The sequence below is a fragment of the Bubalus kerabau genome, chromosome 23 (assembly GCF_029407905.1).
Source record: "Bubalus kerabau isolate K-KA32 ecotype Philippines breed swamp buffalo chromosome 23, PCC_UOA_SB_1v2, whole genome shotgun sequence".
Taxonomy (NCBI): domain Eukaryota; kingdom Metazoa; phylum Chordata; class Mammalia; order Artiodactyla; family Bovidae; genus Bubalus; species Bubalus kerabau.
The window spans coordinates 1,655,038-1,678,812 of NC_073646.1; the positions used below are offsets into that span (position 1 = coordinate 1,655,038).

At 50.4% G+C, this 23,775-nt stretch overlaps 1 long non-coding RNA gene across 3 annotated transcripts in view; it reads left to right on the top strand.

Moving 5' to 3' along the window:
- The window catches only part of LOC129637475 (uncharacterized), a 29,262-nt gene extending 8,684 nt beyond the window's left edge, over positions 1 to 20,578 (top strand). For 2 of the 3 annotated variants that reach the window (XR_008707491.1, XR_008707489.1), the window contains exons 3-4: positions 18,564 to 18,858; positions 20,445 to 20,578. This is a non-coding gene — a long non-coding RNA (uncharacterized LOC129637475). Of the gene's footprint in view, positions 1 to 15,833; positions 16,093 to 18,563; positions 18,859 to 20,444 lie in introns of those variants that run through there. The other variant, XR_008707490.1, reaches the window with a different exon arrangement.
- The last annotated feature ends 3,197 nt before the right edge of the window (positions 20,579 to 23,775 follow it).

Sequence of the window (23,775 nt, forward strand, 5' to 3'; positions counted from 1 at the left end):
TGAGTGAGAGGAGAGGTCCAAGGGAAGGCAGATGGGGGGTTACAGAGAAGGGAGGGGTGCTCTTTCTACAGGGCGGGTGATTTGTCATGGTCTGGGGGACTTCACATATCGGAAAATTGAAAAAAAAAATGTTAGTTTTTTCCTCTAATTTTGGTTTGAAGTGGTTTTACAATGTCCCACGTAAGAAAAGGCAGTTTGCCATGTCCCACCTCCACACCTCGAACCTGTCTCCCTGGGCTCAGAGAGAACCACCAATCCATCGGCTCCATTGCCTGGGCCACGGGGAGCCAAAGGGCTTCAGGCAGCTCCGGTGACCCCCGCCCTCAGGAGGGGCAGGCAGCCACCCTTGCGCAGGATGCCTGCCCCTCCTCTTGGAGGCCACATCCTAACCAGGCGCAGATGCACTGGGCCGAGGTTTGCTGAGATGACTTAGAATGTTTCTTTTCTTTTAAATTTATGAATTATTTTTGACTGTTCTGGGTCTTTGTTCCGCATGCAGGCTTTCTCTAGTTGTGGAGAGCGGGGACTTCCCATTGCAGTGGCTTCTCTTGTAGGGGAGCACAAGCTCAGTAGCTGTGGCTTGCGAGCTCTATAGCTTGGCCTCACAATTGTGGTGCATGGGCTTAGTTGCCCCTTGGCAGGTGGGATCTTCCAGGACCAGGGCTCAAACCTGCATCCCCTACGTCGGCAGATGGATTCTTAACCCCTGGACCACCAGGGGAGTCTCGGCTTAGAATGTTTATCGTTGAAAACCTTGTGTTCAGGTTGCAAGTGTGAGAGGTCATACCCGTATTTTCATGTAGGTACAGGATAACGTAGTTTCTGAATTTCAGGGAGCTCCTTTGAATCAAGCTGGTTTTCCAGGGTGAGACACTATAGAATGAAAGAGAGTTAAGATGAGAAGGGCCTTAGCACAACTCTCTAGCATCGCGTGTGCTTGGAGCACATCTGTTGAGAATTATGTGGGCCCTGCTTTTGTGGAAACGAATCTGAATTGCCTGTTTATCAAAGGAGGAAAATGAAGGGGCTACTGAGCCCGTGGCACAGGGGATGGACGTGGTGGTGCAGCTTTGAAGTGGCAGAAGAATGTTTGTCACTACTGTAAGCTTGGTGGTGGTATCTGGTATCGCTATGTGTTTTCTGGCTTTTTCTGATGAAGTTTGGTTCTTCGGGCCCTCTCTGGGATTGAAGGTGGCAGTGGGCTTGGGTTTCAGTGATGTGAAAGCCCTGATCGCTGTCTTGTGTTATGTGGCTTGAGGTGTTAACCTGGCCTCTGGGTCATTCCTTCTGCCCTGGGATAACTGGGATCCATCTCTTCCCAGGAGAAAACAAAATATTAAATATATTGGATGATGATGTCCTTTGATCAAAGATCCTTAAGGGAACACCCAGGAAGGAGATCATTAACAGGCTGAGATCATTCCCTCTGTTTCCAAACACTGACCAAAGATCATAGCCTGTGCACTGGAGGGCCCTGTGAGCCTCACAGAGTAGTAGGACCCCACATGCCCCAGACTCCTACATGCAGGGTTACAGAAAGATGAGTGGAAACGGGAGAAAGACAAACAACCCAGTTCAAAAATGCACCAATAGGGGCTTCCCTGGTGGTCCAGTGGTTGGAACTCTGTACTCCCAATGCGAGGGGCATGGGTTCAATCCCTAGTCAGGGAACAAAGATCTTGCATGCTGCACATTGTGGCCTAAGTAAAGTTTTTTTTGGGGGGGGCATGCCTTGTGGCATGTGGGATCTTAGTTCCCCAAGCAGGTATTGAACTCGCATCCTTCTGCAGTGGAAATGCAGATTCACAAATACTTCCCCAGAGAAGATAAGTGGATGGCCAACAAGGACATGAACAAATGCTTGACAGAATGCAAATCTGAGCCACCATGAGATTCCACTCACCCCCTCTCTGGTGGTTATAATAAAATAAAAATGCAAAATGACAAGTGCTGGCAAGGATGTGGAGAAATTGGTACCCTTGTGCACGGCTGATGGGGATGTAAAACGGTGTAGCAGCTGTGGGAAACAGTCGGAGTTTCCATGGAAGGTTAAGCACAGTCACCAGGTGACCCAGCAACTCCACTCCTGGGTACATACCCAAGAGAATTGAAAATGGGCACCTGAACAGATAGCTGCCTGCCCACGGTTTTTCCTGCAGTTACAGCAGCTGTGAGGTAGAAAACAGCCTGGGTCCATTGATGGATGGTGGATAATTGGAGTGAAGTTGTCCATACAAGGGCCATCATCCAGCTGTGAAAAGGAGCGAAGCGCCCACACACCAGATTGTGGACGGACTTCAAAACCACTGTTTGAAGTGAATGAAAACAGACAGAAAGGGCCACATACCTGACATGTGTTCACTTGTGTGAAACATCCAGAACAGGCAAACTGAGAGACAGAAAACAGATTAGGACTTCCCTGGTGGTACAATGGATAGGAATCTGCCAGCCAGTGCAGGGGACACAGGTTTGATCTCTGATCTGGGAAGATCCCACATATCTCAGGGTGACTGAGCGTGCACGCCACAACTGCTGAACCCGCTCGCCACCACTAGAGAAAGCCGTGCGTAGCAACGAAGACCCAGCACAACCAAAAGTAAATAAGTAAAACTATAAAAAAAGAAACCAGATTAGGGGCTGGGGTGGGGTGGGGAGTGAGTGCTAATGGGTGCAGAGTTTCCTTTTGGGGTGATGAAAATGTCTGGAACTAGCCAGGTGTGATGTTTGTACGAGGGAGACTAGTGAGACTCCTTTCCTGTCTGTCTGAGTGAGGACGGCATGCAGGGGATGTCAGCAAGTGTGTTGTGCTGAAAGGCTGCATCTCCATCAGCCCTCCCCACAGGGTGTCCCTGAGTGGAAAGCAGTAAACTGGGCTCCCTAGCTGGAGGAGGAGGTTTCCCTTGGTGGCAGCGAGGGGCACGGAGGTCCAGGAGCCATACTACAGCCCCATGGCCTCCCACGTGGCCAGTTCTCTCGGCAGAGTCAGCTGCCGCAAGTTTTGTGTGGCGGTTAGACATCTTCCCGGCAGAATCCCCAGAGAATTCTAAATTTCAGTTGCACTCTCTAAATTTTCATTAAGAGCTTTCACCCAGAGAAAATGATGGATTAGATTTTATCATTGGAAAGAAGCCAGATAAAATTAGCTGCCTTTTAGTCCCCACGGCACCCCCCTCACTCCCTGGTTTTCTTTAAAGTCTCTGCTTTTCTCTCTTGGTTCCCAGGAAACAGGTGCCTGCGGATGTTTATTCGTTGAAAATACTGATGTTCGAGGCTGCCTTTGAGCCTCTCTGCTTTTGTTCCTTCAGTGATTTTGCTTTTACTCCAATCTCCTCAAGTCTGGGACAGCTTTGGGCCTTGGGCTCTGCATTGGAGAGTGTGTGGTTTCTTTCTTCTCCTCAGTAAAGCTTGTTTGTTGTTAGAACTTTACAGCCGAAAGCTGTAGAATATTTTTGCTGCACGAAAGAAATTCCTTGTCTGTCTTTTCTTTTCTCTCCCAAATTCTCCTTCTTGGCAAAGTTAACCTGTGTCTCATCCATCAAAGTGCAGTTAGGAGTTTGCCTCCCAACAGCCACTTTTAGCAAAGCTAGCTTCTGAGAGGTGACTGTCTTTTGTTACCATGTGTGGATGGTGAATTGTGAAAACAGCTGTTATTTCTTCCCATATCAGTACAAGGAAGTCAGATTATTCTGCACAAAAACTCAGGCTTAAATCAGTCTGGAGGAGCTGAAACCATCGGGGAAGCTGGGGGCGAGGACATTGGAGTTATTCATGCGGGTGTGGGTTCCTTTAAATTCCACGTGCTTTTGGCTTCTTTATCACATGCACTAAAACTGAAACAATAATGAGCATGGCCCCTGCCCAAGGATGGGGATTCCTAGGTGGCTCAGTGGTAAAGAATCCGTCTGCCAATACAAGAGACACAGGAGACAGAGGTTTGATCCTTGGGTTGGGAAGATCACTGGAGAAGGAAATGGCAGCCGGCTCCAGTATTCTTGCCGGGAAAATTCTGTAGACAGTGGAGCCTGGTGGGCTACATTCTGTGGGGTCACAAAGAGTCAGACACAACTGAGCACATAGTGTGTTTGTGTGTGTGTCTGTGTGTGCACATGCTCAAGGATAACATGCAAATAAATGCATGAAGCATCTGTATCTTTTCATGATTGTTAAGTCAGTTTTTCCAGAAGAGTGATTTTTCAGATGGGTACCCTGCCCCCATTTTTAGGAGACTCTGTCAGGACTTTGAGACAATATGGCTTGAAAGAAAAGTCACATTAAATTTTATGTTATGGTTTGTATTTGGAAAATTTTCTAAAAATAAAACTTATTTTTATTTCAAACTATTAACTCTGGATCAGAAAGTATGACAGAGCCTTCCTGGCTATTAAGGCTGTGTGGAATATATATTCTAAGAGGGTGACCTTCGGGGCAGGGAGAGGCAAGTACGGATGGGACTTTCTCTGATGAGCACCAGGACCCTTTAGAGTTGCAGTGGCTTCCTTTCGCCGTCTTCCTGCAGCTCTGTTACTTGCCACTAGATGCATGTGAGTGCCCTTCATGACTGCAGTCATTTGGCTGATGCATCTATTCCTGGCAGTCAGTAGATAGGTACAAATTCCACATAGAGTTCAGCAGAGATGTTGAGCAGGTTTCAGATGCCTTGCCCCACGTGTCCTAGCATCTTAAATTAATTGTCTGGGGAAAGGAGATTTTTGTGCTGTGTTGAGATGCAGGCGGATCCCAGTGTGTGTTCCCTGGAGCCTGGGAGGAACCTGGAGTCGGGCGCTGAGGTGAGAAGGACCTGTTCATACACCAAGGGCTTTCCCGGTGAAAACCTTTGATCCTCCTCCTGTGGTGCCAGTCCTGGCAGACTCTCAACCAAAGCATTCCTTCTGCCTCCCGCCCCTAAATTTAAATGTCATCCCAAAGGTGTTCTCCTGGCAGCTGAAAGGAAGATTTCACAGTCAATTTTATTGGTTTCTCGACTCTGTTTCACGATGATGCCGAAACCCCTAGGAACGTTTTTGAGACCGTGGTTTCAGGCCTCAATAAATCACTAAAACTGGGGGCCTAAGACAACACTGGTTCTCTTGCAGGCTGGAGCTGGAATCAGAGATGGCGCTGTCTCGGGGCCATGCCCCGTCTGGAGGCTGACGGGGCTGCAGCAGAGATCCAGGCTTGCCCAGCTCCTGGGGCACCAGGTGTCCCTGACCCGAGGCCATGTCACTTCAGCCTCTGTCCCCATCTTCATGTGGCTTCTCCTCTGTGGGGATGCCAGTCATTGGATTTAGAGCCACCCTGATCCAGGATGATCTCGTCTTAAAGCTTCTTTACTTCATTCCATCTGCGAGGACCCCATTGCCGCGTAATGTCATGATCTGATGTTCAGCTTGTGTTGGTTGTGTTTTACAGTTTTCTGTATCTGTGACATTTTGGCATCTTAAGAAACCTAGCTTCTAAACCCCACCCACCTCCTTATCCAGCCCACACCCTATGCCAGTGTTCCCCCTGCCACTGGTCACCCAGGACCAGGGACCAGACAACTGGGGACAGCCCTAGAGCCCCTGGCCCCCGGGACGGAGAAAGGCTCTTCTAGGCCTCCCCCGGGTCCGGCTTCCACTCTTGTGCTTCCCTGTGGCCCTGCACATGTGGCTCCATCTCTGGGGTCTGTGAATTTGATAAACTTGGCTTTCCCCAGATGTTCTTCTGTGGCCACACCTGACCGACTGTCTCATGAGAGAGCACACAACAGCCTGGGCATGAATCATGGCGAATGTGGGTATTTGGGGACACTCTTAAGCCTCCCGTGTGGACTGCACATGTGTACATCGGTGTTGGATCAGCAGGTCTGGCCACTGTCCCCCTCCCTTGATGTACCCTGGGACTTGGGGGCTGGTCACCTGCGGGGCTGACTCTGTCCCAAGGCTGAGGCCCCAGGAACCTCCATCTGGGCTCTGAGGTGCTGCTGACTCAGTGCGTTTTAGATAAGCAGGAAGTTCCTGGGAGGAAAACCACAAGCTTTATTTTTATTTAATTCCAGCTATTCTGTGGTTTTTGGAGATGGCCTTTAAAGATTTGTGTTTGATTTTTATCTCAAAGAGAATGCAGAAGAGCCCATGGGTTGGGGTCCAGAGAAAATACACACTGAGAAGAGAAGCAGCGAGCTTGCACCATGCAGCTGTGGGCAGGATGGGCCTGGGGGACAACCCCCCGGAGGCGGAGCGGCGACTAGGCTGGTGCTGCTGCCGAAGGCCCTGCCTGGCTGCGCAGGTCAGTCCCACAGGCCGGCGGGCTCAGTGGGCTGTTGGGTTTTAGGGGAGGTCTCTTTCATTGTCACTGGCCCAGAAAGCACACCAGGCTTTCCCCCTGTCTGGCCATTGTGAGGGTGACTGTGCCTCAGGGGTCCTGTTTAATGTCGTGGGGGACCAACTGGAGGATGGAGACTTCCCAGAAAACACTGTGGGGGCATCCCTTTGGGGCAGGTCAGAGGGCCAGGGAGAGAAGGAGGACCTTCAACCCGGGCCGGCCAAGCGCCACTGCTCTGGCTACAGCCCTGCCAGGGAGCAGCTTGCCAGATAGCAGGCCTCCCAAACCACCCTGAGAGCAGCGCTCTCGCCTGGGGCTCCGAGTCCCTGAGGAGGCCTTCCCGCTGCAGCCGCCCTCCCCCACTCTGGATCCTGGGAGAGTCTCTGTGTCAAGGGAGGGTCACCAAGTTCTTAGGGAAAAATCAAAGCAAATTCACCATAAAAGCTCATCTATGCTTTAGGGAATTTGGGCAGGGAGACACTTTGACAGATTGGTGCACCCTAAGCCCACCGCAGTGGACCCCGTGCTGGCTGGGGAGGCGTGTGGGCCTGGAGCACAGGCCAGTGTGCAAGCGTGTTCATCTCCTCTGGATTTGGTGACTTTCAGCTTTTGGAGGATGGGGGCCCTAGCCTTGTGGGGACCCAAACTTCGGTCTGTATGATGTTGCCTCAGGACAGGGGGTTCACGCGTGTGCCTCTGTGAAGGATCGTTGCCTGGCACTGCTTGTCAGGAGGCTGTAGTTTCCACGTGGCTTGTTTCTGGCTGTGTGGACTCCAAAGGTCTTGCTCCTTGTTGGAGTCTCCATTCGTTCATTCATTCAATGTCCTATTTCCTGCTCCTGCCCCAGCATCTGGGCCTTGGCCAGTGGGAGCCCCCCTCCTTTCTGGATGACAGGTGTCCGAGCTCTGCTGTCCCCATGCCACTCTGAGGAGCCTGGGGCCCTCCAGTGGGAGGGGACTCTGGAGGAGCTCAGGGACGTGGCAGGGCGCACACACACGTTTGTCCATGCACCTCTGCTGTAGCCACTTGGACTGAAACTGAATTCATGCCCATGTGCCTCTGATGCCCCCAGTTCCACAGCCTCACTGCCTCTGTGGGACGTGTATCCTCAACACGGAATCCCAGTCCCGCCACTCAGAGCACTTGTCTCTGTTCCTCCGCTCTGTGGCATGCGTCCCTGGTGAGGACCTGCCTTGTCGCCTTGCCTGGAGAGGACAGAGCTGATCTGGAATAAGTGAATAAGGAGGCGGGAAGGACCCGCACAGTGAGGGTGTACCCTTGCCCCCACCATGGGGACTTTGGCTCCACCGCCATCTGCTGTGGATAGGGTCACATCACCTGCTGAAGAAGGAATTCATAGGGCCAGGACTCCATCTTAGGCCTGTTCATGCTGATCATGCTCGGCCACCTTTCCAATGGACTCTGAACTCTGTGTGAAAACAACAACAGAAGGATAAGACCCCCTCCAGACAGGGGAACCTTGAAGATTGTATCTAGGTTACTCATCGCCTAAAAGAAAATATACACCAATCACCCCTTCCTCTAGACAGGCCATAAACTTTTCTGTGTCTATCGGAGTGTAACCTCGGGTTTATTGATTATTGGCTAGTTGTTTGACTGTTTGAGCACATGAGCACATAGCACGTGAATCATGAGGTTATTGGGATTGTATTTTCCTTGGTTTATGTAAGTCTCAAGGAATTTGGAGTGGTGGGTTCAGACACGTACACATGGGGTATAAAAGATTTTCACAAATGCTGGTCGGGGTCCTTGGCTAAGAGGAGACTCTGCCTTGGGCCCGCCGGTGTAATAAACTGCACTCCACTATCTGCATTGTCCTTCTGAGTGAGTTTGTTTCCTGGAACGCGTGGCTACAACACTGCCTCAGTTTCCTTCTCTTGAGAATTGGGGTAACAGTGATGCCTGGCTTATTGGAAGAAGGTCATTTATGTACCGATGGACGCAGGCCTGGTGAGCCCTTGAAGCTGGGGTGTGTGCTTGTGCACATGTGTGTACATGTGTCTCTGTGTGTATGTGTGTCTGTGTGTGTGCACGTTGGCGTGGCTCGGGCAGTAATGTGCAGAAGCAGGGTCAGGCGAGTCAGCTCAGCAGCTATTCCCGCACTTGTGCCTGAGGTGGGGCCCTGCCTGGCTCCCTGGGCCAGTGGCTGCCCTGCTGACCCCCGGCCTCTCTCAGCGGACACAGCTCTGCTCAGGAGCGCTGGTCACCTGGGGTGGCTCTGCAGGTGGACACTGTGGTCACTGGGCTTTCTGCCGGGCGCTTTGTCACTGTCCCCTCAGCTCTCTGGTCTGGACCCTAGCCCCTCTGGCGGCACTGAGCGCACAGACCCTGTCCATCTGTCTGCCGAGCCGCACTTCCTGTCTGCCACTGCCTGTCCCTGCTCACCCCTCCTAACTGCCCCAGGCCCTGCTGGGCCCATTTCTTGGTTTCCTTTTGGGGGCCCCCTGCGCATCCCGATTAGCATTTGAAAGAGCCCACATTTGCACTTAACAAGGCCGAGGTGGTTTCTGGCTGCAGCGCAGCCGAGTCTGCATCCTGTGACAGGGACAGACTCGGGAGGGGCGGTCTCAGCCCCTGGGCTCCCTGTCTGGCTGATGGGTCCCTCGGATGTTTGCACCTTGGACTCAGGCCTGTTTGCTTTCAGGGTCTGTTCCTTTCCCAGGGCTGCCTAAAAACGCCACAGGCTTGGGGGCTCCCGTCCCTTCACAGTCTGGAGGTCGGAGGTCAGATCAGGCCACTCTCTGTGGCTCCGGGGAGGCTCTTGCTGCCTCATCCACCTTCTAGGGCTGTCCATGGCCCTTGGTATTGGTCTCGTCTTCACACTGCTCTGGCTGTGTCTCTCCTCCTGTTGCAGGAAGGGGGACCCCTTCCAGAGCCTGAGAGTGGGCGCTTGTCTAACCTTTGGTGAATGAATTGTCCCAGGAGACTGCGTGCTGGCAAAGCCAGAGACTATTGGGAAGGGGCGCCTGGGCCCAGGAGCATTGCTTGGAAGCATGGCGCCTGGTCTCTCTGGGTTGTCTGTCCAGTCATCCTGACTCGCGGCGCTTCCTGGCGGTGCACATGTCGCTCAGCCAAGGTGGACTCCAGCAAGGAGGGCTCTGGGAGGTTGTAGGACCTGTGGGCTGGTGTCTTCTCTCTCCTTCTGACCTTTCCCAAATTATTTCGTTTGGTGGTAACTCGTTAGTTCCGTGTTCCTTACCAGGACTTGCCGCTGTAAGAGAACTCTCACAGGTGGTTTCTATCTTGCCTGGCCAGGATGGGTGGTTTCAGTCTGTTTTCCCTAACACTCCTCCTGTAAGTCCTCCAGTCTTAGGGGATCAGGGCTGCCTTCCTCCAGGGGGGCCTCATCTTCTGCATTCATTGGCCGATGGATTCTTTACCACTGCACCACCTGGGAGGCCCCGGCGGGGGGCGAGGGGGGAAACCTTATCTTAAGGCCCCAGTTCCAGACAAGGTCACCTTCTTAGATGCTGTGGTCAGGATGTCAGCATCTACTTTTGGGGGACACAGTTTAGCCCATAGCAGGGTGCCAGCATATATTGTCTTGTATTTGAAGGTATCAATGTTGTTTATGTCTTAAAGTATTTAATTTTTAGGGATATGCATTGAAACATGAGCTCTGTGTTCCAGTGCTCCCAGTTCCTCCCTGGGAAATGGGTGCACCCCTGCTTCTCTGTGTCTTGGGTGTTCTGTGTGCGCAGAACCCTCCACACACACCCCCTTCTGCACCTTCTGTGAGGGGTTGACTCCACCTGCATGGCCTGTCTTTTGTGGATGTAATTTAGTGACATTAAAAGTTGGTAACACAGTCTGGACACAACAGAGAATATCTTTGTAGAAGAAAATTCACTCACAGGCACAAGTGTGACCCAGGTTCCTGCAGGGGAGTGCCGGGTCACAGAAGGTGGGTATTTGTAATTCAGTTCTTTAACCTTTTATTGTGGAATGATCTCACATCTAGAGGAAAGTTGCAAAAACAGTATGGTGGGACGTGAAGGTGAGCGCCGGGGTCGACCCGGGGCGCGGGGCCGGGTTGGGGGAGCGGGGAAATCCCTCCTCGGGGGTCCGGCGGGGCCTGCGAGTCCGGCGGAGGCCTTCCCCGGGGTGAGGTCGGGGGGCGGGAGGGAGAGCGGCGGGTCTCGACGCCCGCTCTCCTCAGGGACAGGCTCCGGCGGGAAGGTGCGGGCCAACGGCCGCTTCCATCTTGGGCCCCAGGCGGGCGCGGGAGCGGCCCTTCCTCGTCACCCCCGCCTCACCTCACTTCAGCTTCTACCTCAGGCCGCGCGGCCCGGCTCGGCGGGCGTCCCCCCCACCCCCAAGACCCTCTGGGGCGCCCCGCGGGTGTGGGGAGCGTGGGCGGGGGGAGGGAAATTCAACTGGGCCGCGGGCGCTGGGACGGACAAAAAAAAAAAAAAAAACAGTATGGTGAATTCTGCATTCCTTTCTCCCAGCTCACCCAAAAGTCAATGTTTCCTGTGTTTGTCCTCAGAGATTAAGTTGCATTACAGTGCCCGCCCCTGACATATTCCAGGGGTGTGTTTCCTAAACACGAGGTGTTCAGTGTTCATTCTCCTAAAACTGAAGCACAAGGCAAACTCGGGATGTTAACCGCAAACAACACTGCTGCTGCTGCTGTTGCTGCTGCTAAGTCGCATCAGTCGTGTCCGACTCTTAGCGACCCCATGGACTGTAGCCTACGAGGCGCCTCCGTCCATGGGATTTCCCAGGCAAGAGTACTGGAGTGGGGTGCCATTGCCTTCTCCACAAACAACACTAGGTGTTCTCTAATCTGAAGTTTGTACTCATACTTCTTTCAGTTCAGTTCGGTCAGTCGTGTCCGACTCTTTGCGACCCCATGAATTGCAGCATGCCAGGCCTCCCTGTCCATCACTAACTCCCAGAGTTCACTCAAACTCACGTCCATCGAGTCGGTGAGGCCATCCAGCCATGTCATCCTCTATTGTCCCCTTCTCCTCCTGCCCCCAATCCCTCCCAGCATCAGAGTCTTTTCCAATGAGTCAACTCTTCGCATGAGGTGGCCAAAGTACTGGAGTTTCAGCTTTAGCATCATTCCTTCCGAAGAAATCCCAGGGCTGATCTCCTTTAGAATGGACTGGTTGGATCTTCTTGCAATACAAGAGACTCTCAAGAGTCTTCTCCAACACCACAGTTCAAAAGCATCAATTCTTTGGTGCTCAGCTTTCTTCACAGTCCAACTCTCACATCCATACATGACCACTGGAAAAACCATAGCCTTGACTAGACAGACCTTTGTTGGCAAAGTAATGTCTCTGCTTTTCAATATGCTATCTAGGTTGGTCATAACTTTTCTTCCAAGGAGTAAGTGTCTTTTAATTTCATGGCTTCAATCACCATCTGCAGTAATTTTGGAGCCCAAAAAAATAAAGTCTGACACTGTTTCCACTGTTTTCCCATCTATTTGCCATGAAGTGATAGAACCAGATACCATGATCTTAGTTTTCTGAATGTTGAGCTTTAAGCCAACATTTTCACTCTCCTCTTTCACTTTCATCAAGAGGCTTTTTAGTTCCTCTTCACTTTCTGCCATAAGGGTGGTGTCATCTGCATATCTGAGGTTATTGATATTTCTCCCGGCAATCTTGATTCCAGCTTGTGCTTCTTCCAGCCCAGCGTTTCTCATGATGTGCTCTGCATAGAAGTTAAATAAGCAGGGTGACAATACACAGCCTTGACGTACTCCTTTTCCTATTTGGAACCAGTCTGTTCCATGTCCAGTTCTAATTGTTGCTTCCTGACCTGCATATAGGTTTCTCAAGAGGCAGGTCAGGTGGTCTGGTATTCCCATCTCTTTCAGAATTTTCCACAGTTTATTGTGATCCACACAGTCAAAGGCTTTGGCATAGTCAATAAAGCAGAAATAGATGTTTTTCTGGAACTCTCTTGCTTTTTCGATGATCCAGCAGATGTTGGCAATTTGATCTCTGGTTCCTCTGCCTTTTCTAAAACCAGCTTGAACATCTGGAAGTTCACGGTTAATTGTCCCATAATGACTTCTGCAGACTTGTTAGGTTAATTCTCAAGTGTTTCATCTCCTTGGTTTCCGAGGTTGATGCAGGGGGTGGGTATGTATTGGTTGTTTTGTGTGGACAGAAAACTCTGGATTTCTGTGTGTGAATTTCATGCCTTTGTGAACTCACTTGTCGTTTGAGTCTGTTTTCCCCATTGATTCTTTAGGGCTAAGCCTGCTGTCCAATGCAGCTGTCACCTGCAGCTGTTGAATTTTTTTTTTTAATATTTATTTATTTGGCTGTGTCAGGTCTTAGTCGTGGCACATGGACTCTAGTTGTGGAGTGCGGGCTCCAGAGCAATTGGTCTTTGTTGCCCCCCAGCATGTGCGATCTTAGTTCCTCAACCAGGGGTCCTCTGCATGGCAAGGCAGATTCTTAACCACTGGACCGCCGGGGAAGTCCCTCTAGTTGTTGAATTTTGATGCAAAAGCACTAACTGAAAGATTGGCCATCAGAATACAACTCTGCTTGAGGAAAGGAGTAGTCATGTATGGATTTTTTTTTTCCCCCAGTAGTCATGTGTGGATGTGAGAGTTGGACTTATTATAAAGAAAGCTGAGCACCAAAGAATTGATGCCTTTGAACTGTGGAGTTGGAGAAGACTCTTGAGAGTCCCTTGGACTGCAAGGAGATCCAACCAGTCCACCCTAAAGGAAATCAGTCCTGAATATTCATTGGAAGGACAGATGCTGAAGCTGAAGCTCCAATACTTTGGCCACCTGATGTGAAGATCTGACTCTTTGAAAAAGATCCTGATGCTGGGACAGATTGAAGGCAGGAGGAGAAGGGGGTGACAGAGGATGAGATGGTTGGATAGCATCACCGGCTCGATAAACATGAGTTTGAGCAAGCTCCAGGAGTTGGTGATGGACAGGGAAGCCTGGTGTGCTGCAGTCCATGGGGTTGTAAAGAATTGGACACGACTGAGCGACTGAGCTGAACTGAACAACCAAGGCGGATTTTTCCCAAGACTCCAAAGTTACTTCACTATCAGAAATTCTATATAGAAAATTAAATTTTGTCAGGGCTTTAAAAAATATTTATTTATTTTGGCTGTGCTGGGTCTTCGTTATGGCACACATGCTCAGTAGTTACAGTGCCCAGGCTTATTTGTGGCACGTGGGATCTAGTTCCCTGACCAGGGATCGAACGTGGGCTCCTGCATTGGGAGCTTGGAGTCTCAGCCATTGGACCACCAGGCAAGTCCCTGTTAGTGCTTTTTTTGCACCTGTGGGGATAATCACGTGATTTTTGTCCTGAAATGTACCTATATAGTGAATTTTCTGTATCAAATTTCTGATAGTGTTGGGATAAATCCCCCTTGGTGTGGTGTCTTATTTTCCTCATACAGCATTGTATTCTGATGGCCAGTGTTTCGGTTAGTGCTTTCGCATCAGTATTAGTAAGTCATGCTGGTTTGTAAATGTCTTCTTTCATACTGTCCTTATTGTTGTTAGGTTACCAGTTTTCTTCTTGCATTAGAAAATGAATATAAAAGTTACCACCTCATTTCAACATTGTGGGATAATTTGTAAAGCTTTAAGACCATATGGCCCTTAAAGATTTGGTAGAATTTATCTGTGAAATTATCTAGGCCTAATTTTTTGGGAGGGTAGGGTGGGTTGGGGTGGTTTATGGTAACTTTTTTTCCATGGAAATAGGTCTGAGTTTTCCATCTCTAACAGTGTCAGTTTTGGTGTATATTTCCCCAGGACATTTCAAGGCTTCAGACTCATTTGTAGAGCCTGAAGTAAAGTGGCCTCTTTTCATGATTTCTATTGTTTCAATGATTATTTGCCCTTATTACTTCTTATTTTGTATATCTGGCTTTCTCCTCTTTTCTCAGTTAACTAATAGATGACATATTCTGTTAACTTAAAAATCAGGATTTTGGTTTACTAACCATGACTGTGCTTTTTCTGTTTTTCACCCTGGCATGTCTGTTCTCATTTTTTAGTATTTCCTTTCATATGCTCTTTATTGATTTACTTAGTTCTTTTTCTAAGCTTTTTTGGGTTGGGAATTTAACTTGTTTCGTATTTTTAAATAAAAATGTTTAATACTGCAAATTGTCTTATGATTAGTGCTTTAAATGTATTTCAAAGATTTTGGTATGTAGTGTTTTCACATCATTATCTTGTTAGAAATTCTGTAATTTTAGCTGTTTTTGTCCACTCATCCAGGAGTGAGCAATTAAAAAAAAAAATTCCACATAGAAGTCTTTTTCTGTCTTCTTTTTGATACTTCATACCTTCTGGCCTTATTGCATTATGATCAGTTTTGTAACATTTCCACATGGTGGAATTCGATTTCTGTGGCTGTGTAACAGATTTCCACAGCTCGGGTTCAGTCACACCTGTTTACCATCACCTCTGGGCTCTGTGGGTGGGAGTCCCTGCCCAGCTCGCTGGGCCAGATCCATGGGGCCATGGGCTGTGCATGTGCACCCTCGGGGGGCCATGCTCCTTGTGTGGGGGCGTCTCGACTGGCTCAGGTGGGAGCCTGGAGCCGGTGGGGAGTGGCGTCAGGGAGCCACAGTGCCTTTGTGCATCCTCCTGCGAGCCCACACACACTCAGGGCCCAAAGCGATTGGAGCTCCGGAGAGGTGAGCGGTTCAGAGGTGCCCCAAGCACGATAGTCCGCAGGCAGTAGGTGGGCTCCTTCCTGGTTGTGCCTGAGGAGCTCGGGGCTGTGAGCTCCTGGGTGAGGGGGGAGAACTGCAGGGGGCGGGTGGGTACTTCCAGGGCTGGGTCGGGTGAGTGCTGACCGCGTGTTGGGCTGGTTCCCAGGGGCCACACGGAGGTGGAGGCTGGCGAGGGAGCAGGGCCCAGGGCCTCAGGCTGGGGGCTCAGCTGTGCTGGGGGGGCGAGCTTAGGTTGGGGTGACAGCAAGGCTGGAGGAGAGAGTGGAGGAGGGAGTAGGAGGCTGGGCAGGGAAGCAGGTGAGGGCTGGTGGGCGTGGCCTGTGGGGGTTGTCTGGCAGCGGTGTGTGTCGGGGTAGGGGCCCTGGACTGTCTGGGGTCTTCTAGGTTGGGAGGCTGTTGGAGTGGGGTCGAGTTGGGGGCAGACCCCCAGCAGGTTTGGCTGCCCCTCAGGGGCCAAGTCCTGACCACCGGACCACTCAGGGTTTCTTTGCTGTCCTGTCTGGAGACGTCTCCACAGGACAGAGACTGGAGGTAGGGCCCCACCGTCAGAGGCAGCAGCGGGCCCTGCCACCAAAGCTGGCATCAGCACACAAGTTTGAGTCAGGGTTGTGGGGAAACAGCCAAAGGGAGGCAGGTTCCTCCTCTCATGTGTGAGCAGGACCAGGAAACACATCTGTGTGCTTTTCGTTATGTGTTATTTTTCCCTTGGCCTTTCCTCACTGGCAGAATCTAAGACCCATGTGAAATAGGTTAGATTAGATTAGTGGTTTGAGAACCTCCACGGGGGATGCCCAGGCCGCTTCCCCTCAGTTCTACCCAGTGTTTGCATGACGTGGGGCCGCAAGCAGAGAGGCCCTTGTCCCTTGGTCCAGCTCTGCCCTTGAGCTCTGCCCACAGACGCTGGACGTTGGTCCGAGTGAGGCCGATGTCCGGAGCCACAGACTGGTCAAGGCAGCTCCAGGGGATGCCCTGTGGCCAACACACAGGCTCTCGGCTCATGAGTACGAAAATCACCATGAAGCTGTCAAAATGGTGGTGGAATGAGGCGTGGGGAGGCTGCCTAGACCAGACCTGGTCAGTCGGGGGGCGGGTCTCGGGGCCCAGTGCCAGCCTCTCACCTCCAGAGGTCAGCATGACAGTCCTGGGGGTCCTGTTGACATGGTGACGCTCCCTCGGGGTGCCCCTTCCTGGGAGCTGTTGGCAGGCAGTGGCGGGCCAGCACTCACCTTGGCTGAACCTGGACTTGCGGGGTTCACATGGGGGTGCAGCCCCTTCAGACCCGGCCTCCGAGGGGCAGGGGCATCTGCAGGTCCACCCTGGGCCTGACCGAGGCTCAGCACTGGGCCCTGGGGAGTGGGGGTGGCTCCCGGGCTGGGGCCCCTGCCCTGGGGAGGAGACCCTGGTATGACTCTGTGTGGGACGTGGTGCTTGTCTGCCAGCTTCTCCCACTTGGCACTGGTAGCCATCCTGCCTTCTCTGGACTATCTGCCCCCTCCTACCCTGTCCCAGCTCCTCCAAACAGGGGTCAGTCCCCAGCTGACCGCTGTGTGGCTCTCCCCACTGAGGGGTGGGGGCTGTGGTGTGTCGACGCCTTTTGTCAGGCTCAGGAACCTCTGGTCCCAATTTGCTGAGAGGTGCTTGCTGTTTATCGTGAATAGATACTGAATTTTGTCTGATTTTTTTCCGCCTTTATTGATAGGATTTGTGTGGTTTCTCTTATTTGGTCTTTTAATTGATTTTTGACTTTCGAAACAGCTATCCATTCCTAGGCGGATCCCACTTGATCGGTGACTTGTTTTCTATGTTGTGAGGGGGTGATGGTCTCTGATTTTCTTATTTGTCCTTTCTTAATTTGGTTTGGATAAAGCTGACCTGGGAAGTGTTCCCTTTTTTTCTACTTTCTGGAAGAGATCAGGTAGGACTGTTGTTATTTCTTCCTTAAATGTTTGAAGAATCCGCCTGCAATGCAAGAGACCCAGGTTTGATCCCTGGGTGAAGAAGATCCCCTGGAGAAGGAAATGGCAACCCACTCCAGTATTCTTGCCTGGAGAATCTCCATGGACAGAGGAGCCTGGTGGGCTACAGTCCATGGGTTTGCAGAGAGTTGGACACGACTGAGCGAGTAAAGCACCACCACCAGAGTTCACCAGTAAAACCACTTGGGCCTGGGCATTTCTCTTTTGTAGTTATAACTACAAATTCAATGTCCTCCCAGTTATAGGACTATTCAGTACCTGTTACATTTGATTAGGTTTGGTTGGTTGTGGTTTGGGGGGATTTGGTTCATTTCATCTAAATTATCAAAGGAGAGCTGTTCCTGCGTCTGACTTGGGTGTGTCAGTGAGGCCGGGGCCAAGTGTGTGCCCCCAGGGCTGACCAGAGAAGTCAGAGGAAGCCGGGGGAGGGAGTCCCCGTCACACCTGCACTTGGGGGGAATGGTGGCTGTGTTGGTGTCCCGGGGCTGCGAAGTCAGATCCCCACAACCCGGACAGCTGAAATCAGGTGACATCCCCTGTGTGCCATCTCCTCTTGGGGTGAGGACCTCAGCCGCATCTCCTCTTAGCTCATCGCACCAGAAAGCCCCTATTTCAAGGTTATGTTCTGAGGTTCTGCATAGATGTAAATTTTGGGAGACACTATTCAACTCAACATTCAAAAAACTAAGATCCTGGCATCTGGTCCCATCACTTCATAGCACATAGATGGAGAAAAAGTGGCAACAGTGGCAGATTTTATTTTCTTGGGCTCCAAAATCACTATGGATGGTGACTGCAGCTATGAAATTAAAAGATGCTACTCCTTGGAAAGAAAGCTATGACAAAACCAGACAAGATATTAAAAAGCAGAGATATCACTTTGCCAACAAAGGTCCATGTAGTTGAAGGGGGTGACAGAGGATGAGATGGTTAGATGGCATCTCTGACTCAGTGGAGATGGTGAAGGACAGGGAAGCTGGGTGTGCTGCAGTCCGTGGGGGTTGCAAAGTCAGGCATGACTTAGCAACTAACAACAACAAACTCAATCTGCTACTGCCAACCTATAGGCCCTCCGTGGTGGAGTTGATCCCCCTGTGTGGGGACTGAGGAGCAGGGAACCCCAGGCCTGGGGATGCCTGTCCTGAGACCCGTGGTGAGGGACACACTGGGGTGGACCCGGGATGGCCTCTCGGGCAGACCTGTGTGCTAAAGCCCCAGGGCTGTGGTTGGCAAGGGGCGTGCTTGTCGCACTGGGTTGGAAGCAGCTGGGGGAGGACGGGACCGCTGGGGCTGGGTAGTTGTCTGGGGGTGTTGACTGGGCCTGGTCCCCCAGGACAGCGCATGAGCTCCGAACGTGCCATCCACTCCACTGGATGTGATGGTAAAAGGCCTCGGGGGCCGTGGTGCCCGGTGGAGATGGACAGACGGGACGGAGGGATGGCCCGGCCGGCTGCTTGCTGGGCGCCAGCCCCTGCAGCTGCACGCGGCCTCAATGGACTGAGGGGCTTTGATGGGGACACAGTTGGCCCCTGATAACTCGCTAATGGCGCTTCATATTTTTTCGTCTAGAAGAATTGTGTGAGTGTGAAGACTGCAGGGAGATGGAGGCCACTTGATGAAGAGCCTTGAGCCCACCCCTTAAAGGAACAAGGCGCGTTTCTCCCAAGGCCCCGACAGCTGGCTCCTCCAGCTCCAGCCCAGCGTATTGAGATGCAAATGCACGCCCGGCGGGAGCGCAGCTGCTGGCTGGCACCGAGGCCTTCGCCCCAGGTGCAGCCCCTCCGAGCCAGCGCCAGCCGGGGCTGCCACGCGGACGACCCTTCCAGGACAAACGGAATCGTGGCCCCACGCGGAGTAGAGGCAGGTGAGAGGCAGGTGAGAGGTACTGTCTGGTTCTGCCAGCTCTGTGTCACCGCGTGCCTGACTTTCAGCCCCAAAGTGAGGTGTCCCTGCAGGTAGATGAAGGAAGCTTTGTGAACCTGCTCTGGTCCTCAGGGCTCGGGGGAGAGGGAGGAAGGGCTGTCTGGGGGCTTTTGAGTCTCTCGCAACAGGTTTACAAACTCGGGGAACAAAGCCCTTTGACAATGGGCAACCATCAAAGGGAAAATGTGTCGGTCAGAACACAAGAGAGGTGCTTGGGGCCCCCACCCGGAGTCAAGTGGGCACACACGGTCTGAGAAAAGACAAACACCCAGCTCCAGACTCTTACAATAAATGCAGCCTAAAAGGTCTGACACTATGACGAAAACAGATTTTTCTGTAGAAAACATTTTAATTGTGGATTGGAACACATATGGAAGTTCACAAAATGTGAGCTCAGAAAATGTTCACAAACAGAATGTGGGTGTAACCGCCCCAGGAGGTGCCCCCCAGTGTTGTCTGTATTGGCCTGCGCACCCATGGGGTTGAGTCGTACGTGAAATCCTGTGGCAGAATTCGAGTGCAGTCAGTTGTCCCTTCGTGTGGTGCAGGCCCGTGTGTATTTCTCCACTCCTGAGAGCTGTCTGGGTCCTTAGTGATCCGTCAGTGCTGCTGTGGCCTCTTGTGCACGCGTGTAGTGCCCAGGGACATCTGTCTACACTTCTGTTGTGATGCTTCAGACATGCCACTACTGGGTCCTGGTGTGTACACCGTCCACCTTAGTAGATGTCACCAATCTCCAATGGGGACCAATGCTTCTACTGCTTTCAGCTTCACCAACACCTGGCATTGAAAGTCTTATTTATTTTAGCCTGCTGTAGTGATGTTTCAGGGTTTCTTACTTGACTGAGGGATAAGTGGTGGCATGCTGGAGCTGGCTTGACCGACACACGAGACTGACCATGCTCACTGCTTCCAAGCTCTGTGCTGAGTGATCTGGTGAGAGTATTTAATCATGGAAATTAAAAAATACTACAAATCAGGGCTTTGTCCACAGAGTCAGTCATAATTTACATAAAACAAAATACACCTATGTTAAGTGTACAGCTTAACGGTTTTTGAGAAACCCTGAAGTACCTACCCTGCAATTAAGACAGAACATTTCCAGCTCTTGTAAATACTCCTTGTTTCACTTCCCAGTCAGCCCCTCCCCAGCCCGCCCCCTGGGGTTAACCCCTGATCTGTTCTCTGTCCCTGTAGTTGAGAATTTTCCCCTCCCTATAGCCTTGTATAAGGGGATGACAGAGGATGAGATGGTTGGATGGCATCACCGACTTGATGGACGTGAGTTTGAGGAAGCTTTGTGAGTTGGTGATGGACAGGGAAGCCCGATGTGCTGCAGTCCATGGGGTCACAGAGAGTCGGACATGACTGAGCGACTGAACTGATAGCCCTGCATACATGGAATTATGCAATGTGTATTCCTGTGTGTATTCCAGTGTGTATTAGCTCAGCATGTTTTCGAGGTTCAAGTTTGTAGCAATAATTTGATCTGTTTATTGCTAAGAATTATTTGTTGTGTGTTTACAGCGCTATGGGTTCATCCACTTGCCTACTGATGGGCTCCTGGGTTGCTTCCAGCTCTGCAGTTATTATGAAGAAGTCTGCTATGGACCTGCTTACAGGTCTCTGTGTTTTCATACCTAGGAGAGGAATGGCTGCATCATATGGGAGTACATGTTTAATGTTTTTTCAAAATGCCAAACTGTTTTTCATGTGGTTGCACATTTTATATTTTGACCATATTTTGTGTTTCCTCTTCCTCTATTTTATGAAAGTTTGTGTAGGATGATATTTTTTTCATTAAATGTTGGATAGAATATACTAATCAGGCCATCTTGGTCTAAAGTTTTGTGAGAAGATTTTAAATTAAGAATTCAATTTTTAAAATTGTTATGGAACTGTTAGGGTTTTCTCTTTCTTTGTGAGTCAGTTTTAGTAACGTGTACTTTCATGGAATTCTTTTTCACTTCAACTGGCATGTAAAGTCTATTGGAATAAAATTCACAATATTCTCTTAGTTATCCTTTCAGTGTCTATAGGATCTGTAGTGATGTCCCCCTTTTCCTTCTTGTTGTAATTTGTGTTTTGTCTCCTTTTCTGCTTGTTCATTGTGGCTAGAAGTTTATCCCTTTTACTGATACATGTTTAAACTTTTTAAAAAGCAAACATACTCATTTCTTTTCAAAAATGTTTATTATTTTTGACTGCGCTGGTCTTTGTTGCTGTGCGTGGACCTTCTCTAGTTGCAGTGGGGGGTCCTCTCTGATTGTGGTGTGCGGGCTTCTCATTGCAGAACCCAGGCTTTAGGGCACATGGGCTCCGTAGCTGTTGCACAAGGGCTTAGTTGTTCCATGGCATGTGGAATATTCCAGGACCAGGGATCGAACCTGTGTTCCCTACACTGGCAGGTGGATTCTTAACCACTGGATCGCCAGGGAAGTCTCCTTTTACTGATATTTTCAAGGAATCAGAGTCGGTTTCAGTGATTTTGTTCTCTAATGTTTGGTCCTGAAAGGGTTTTTGTTTTATGCAAAGGTCTTTGTTGGGAGTCCCCATGTCATCAGGACTAGGTGCCTCTTCCCTGCAGCCCGGGGTGCACTGTTCTGCCTTTCACCTCCTCTTGTACTGAATTATATTTTGTGTGTGTGAGTTCAGATACAAAATTTGATTTTTTTTTCCTCCAGCATTTTTACATGGTTTGAGCCAAAGGGTTTTTGCAGTAGACCAACTCACTGTAGTGAGATTTTAAAGGGACAACTTTTAGGTTAGAAAAAAGATATCATAAGAGAGATGGTGGGCCTCCACCTGGAAGCTAGCGCAAGAAGACAAGAGGGAGCTGCCTGGCAGCCCCGTGGTTAGGACTTTGTGCTGTCACCACCAAGAGCCTGAGTTTGATCCCTGGTCTGTTGTTGTTGTTCAGTCCATCAGTCGTGTCTGACTTTTTGCAACCCCATGGACTGCAGCATGCCAGGCTTCCCTGTCCTTCACCATCTCCCAGAGCTTGTTCAGAGTTTGTTCTGTTGAGTTGGTGATGCCAGCCAACCATCGAGTCCTCTGTTGTCCCCTTTCTTCCCACCTTCAATCTTTCCCGGCATCAGGGTCTTTTCTAAGGAGTTGGCTCTTTGCATCAGGTGGCCAAAGTATTGGAGCTTCAGCATCAGTCCTTCCAATGAATATTCAGGGCTAATTTCCTTTAGGATTGACTGATTTGACCTCCTTGCAGTCCAAGTGATTCTCAAGAGTCTTCTCCATCACCACAGTGAAAAGCATCAATTCTTTGGTGCTCAGTCTTCTTTATGGTTCAACCATGACTACTGGAAAAACTGATTTTAGTTCAGGGCTGAACTAAAATCCCACACACTGTGCAGCCAAAATAAATGAATAAAAAAGAAAACAAAGAGCTTCAGGTGGGTAAAAAAGAAATAACACCATCCACTATTTGTATGTAAACTACAGACACAACTTAGAGATATCATGGGTTTGGTTCCAGCATACTGCAGGAAGCTTTAGCGCAATAACACAAGTCTTATGACTTTCTTTGTTTCCCAGCACATACAAAAGTTACCTTTACACTGTGCTGTTGTCTATTAAGTGTGCAATAGCCTTTTGTTTAAAGAGCAGTGTGCATACACGCCTTCCGTTTAAAAACGCTAATCGTCATCTGAGCCTTCTGTGAGTTGCCTTGGTGTTGATGCTGCTGACTGAGCAGGGTGGCGGTTGCGGAAGGCTGGTGGCTGTGACAGGTTCTTAAAAGCAGATGCTGATGGTGCACGTTGACTGACTCTTCCTTTGTGAGCGAGCCCTCTGCAGCAGGCAGGAGTGCACGTTGACTGACTCTTTGTGAGCGAGCCCTCTGCAGCAGGCAGGAGTGCACGTTGACTGACTCTTTGTGAGCGAGCCCTCTGCAGCAGGCAGGAGTGCACGTTGACTGACTCTTCCTTTGTGAGCGAGCCCTCTGCAGCAGGCAGGAGTGCACGTTGACTGACTCTTCCTTTGTGAGCGAGCCCTCTGCAGCAGGCAGGAGTGCACGTTGACTGACTCTTTGTGAGCGAGCCCTCTGCAGCAGGCAGGAGTGCACGTTGACTGACTCTTTGTGAGCGAGCCCTCTGCAGCAGGCAGGAGTGCCTGTTGACTGACTCTTCCTTTGTGAGCGAGCCCTCTGCAGCAGGCAGGAGTGCCCGTTGACTGACTCTTCCTTTGTGAGCGAGCCCTCTGCAGCAGGCAGGACCACTGAGAGCAGTGCGCCCATAGCTGTTGTTCAGTTGCTCAGTCGTGTGGGACTCTTGGCTACCCCAAAGTTGAACTTCTTTAAAAACTGGAGTCAGTCCTCCCAAACCCTGCTGCTGCTTTATCAACTAAGTTCATGTAATATTTTAAAGTTTTGGTTTCCATTTCAACACTATTCACAGCATCTTCACTGGAGCTGATTCCGTCTCAAGAAGCCACTTTCTTTGCTCATCCATGAGAAGCAACTCCTCATTCATTAAAAATTCTGTCATGAGATTGAAGCAGCTCAGTGACAACTTTAGGCCCCACTTTTAGTTCTCTTGCTGTTTCTGTCACATCAGCAATTACTTCACTAAAGTCTTGAACCCCTCAAAGTTATCCATAGGGGTTGGAGTCAGCTTCTTCCAAACTCCTTTTAGTGTCGATGAGTCCTGAGTCACAAAAGTTCTTAATGGCATCTAGGATGGTGACTCCTTTTCAGAAGGTTTTCAGTGACTTTGCCCAGGTCCATCCAAGGACCTGTGTTTCTTAATTAATGACTTATCTTTGATCCTTGGGCTGCAAAATGTATGTTGTGTTAGCAGGCATGAAAATAACATTAATCTCATTGTTCGTCTCCATCAGAGCTCTT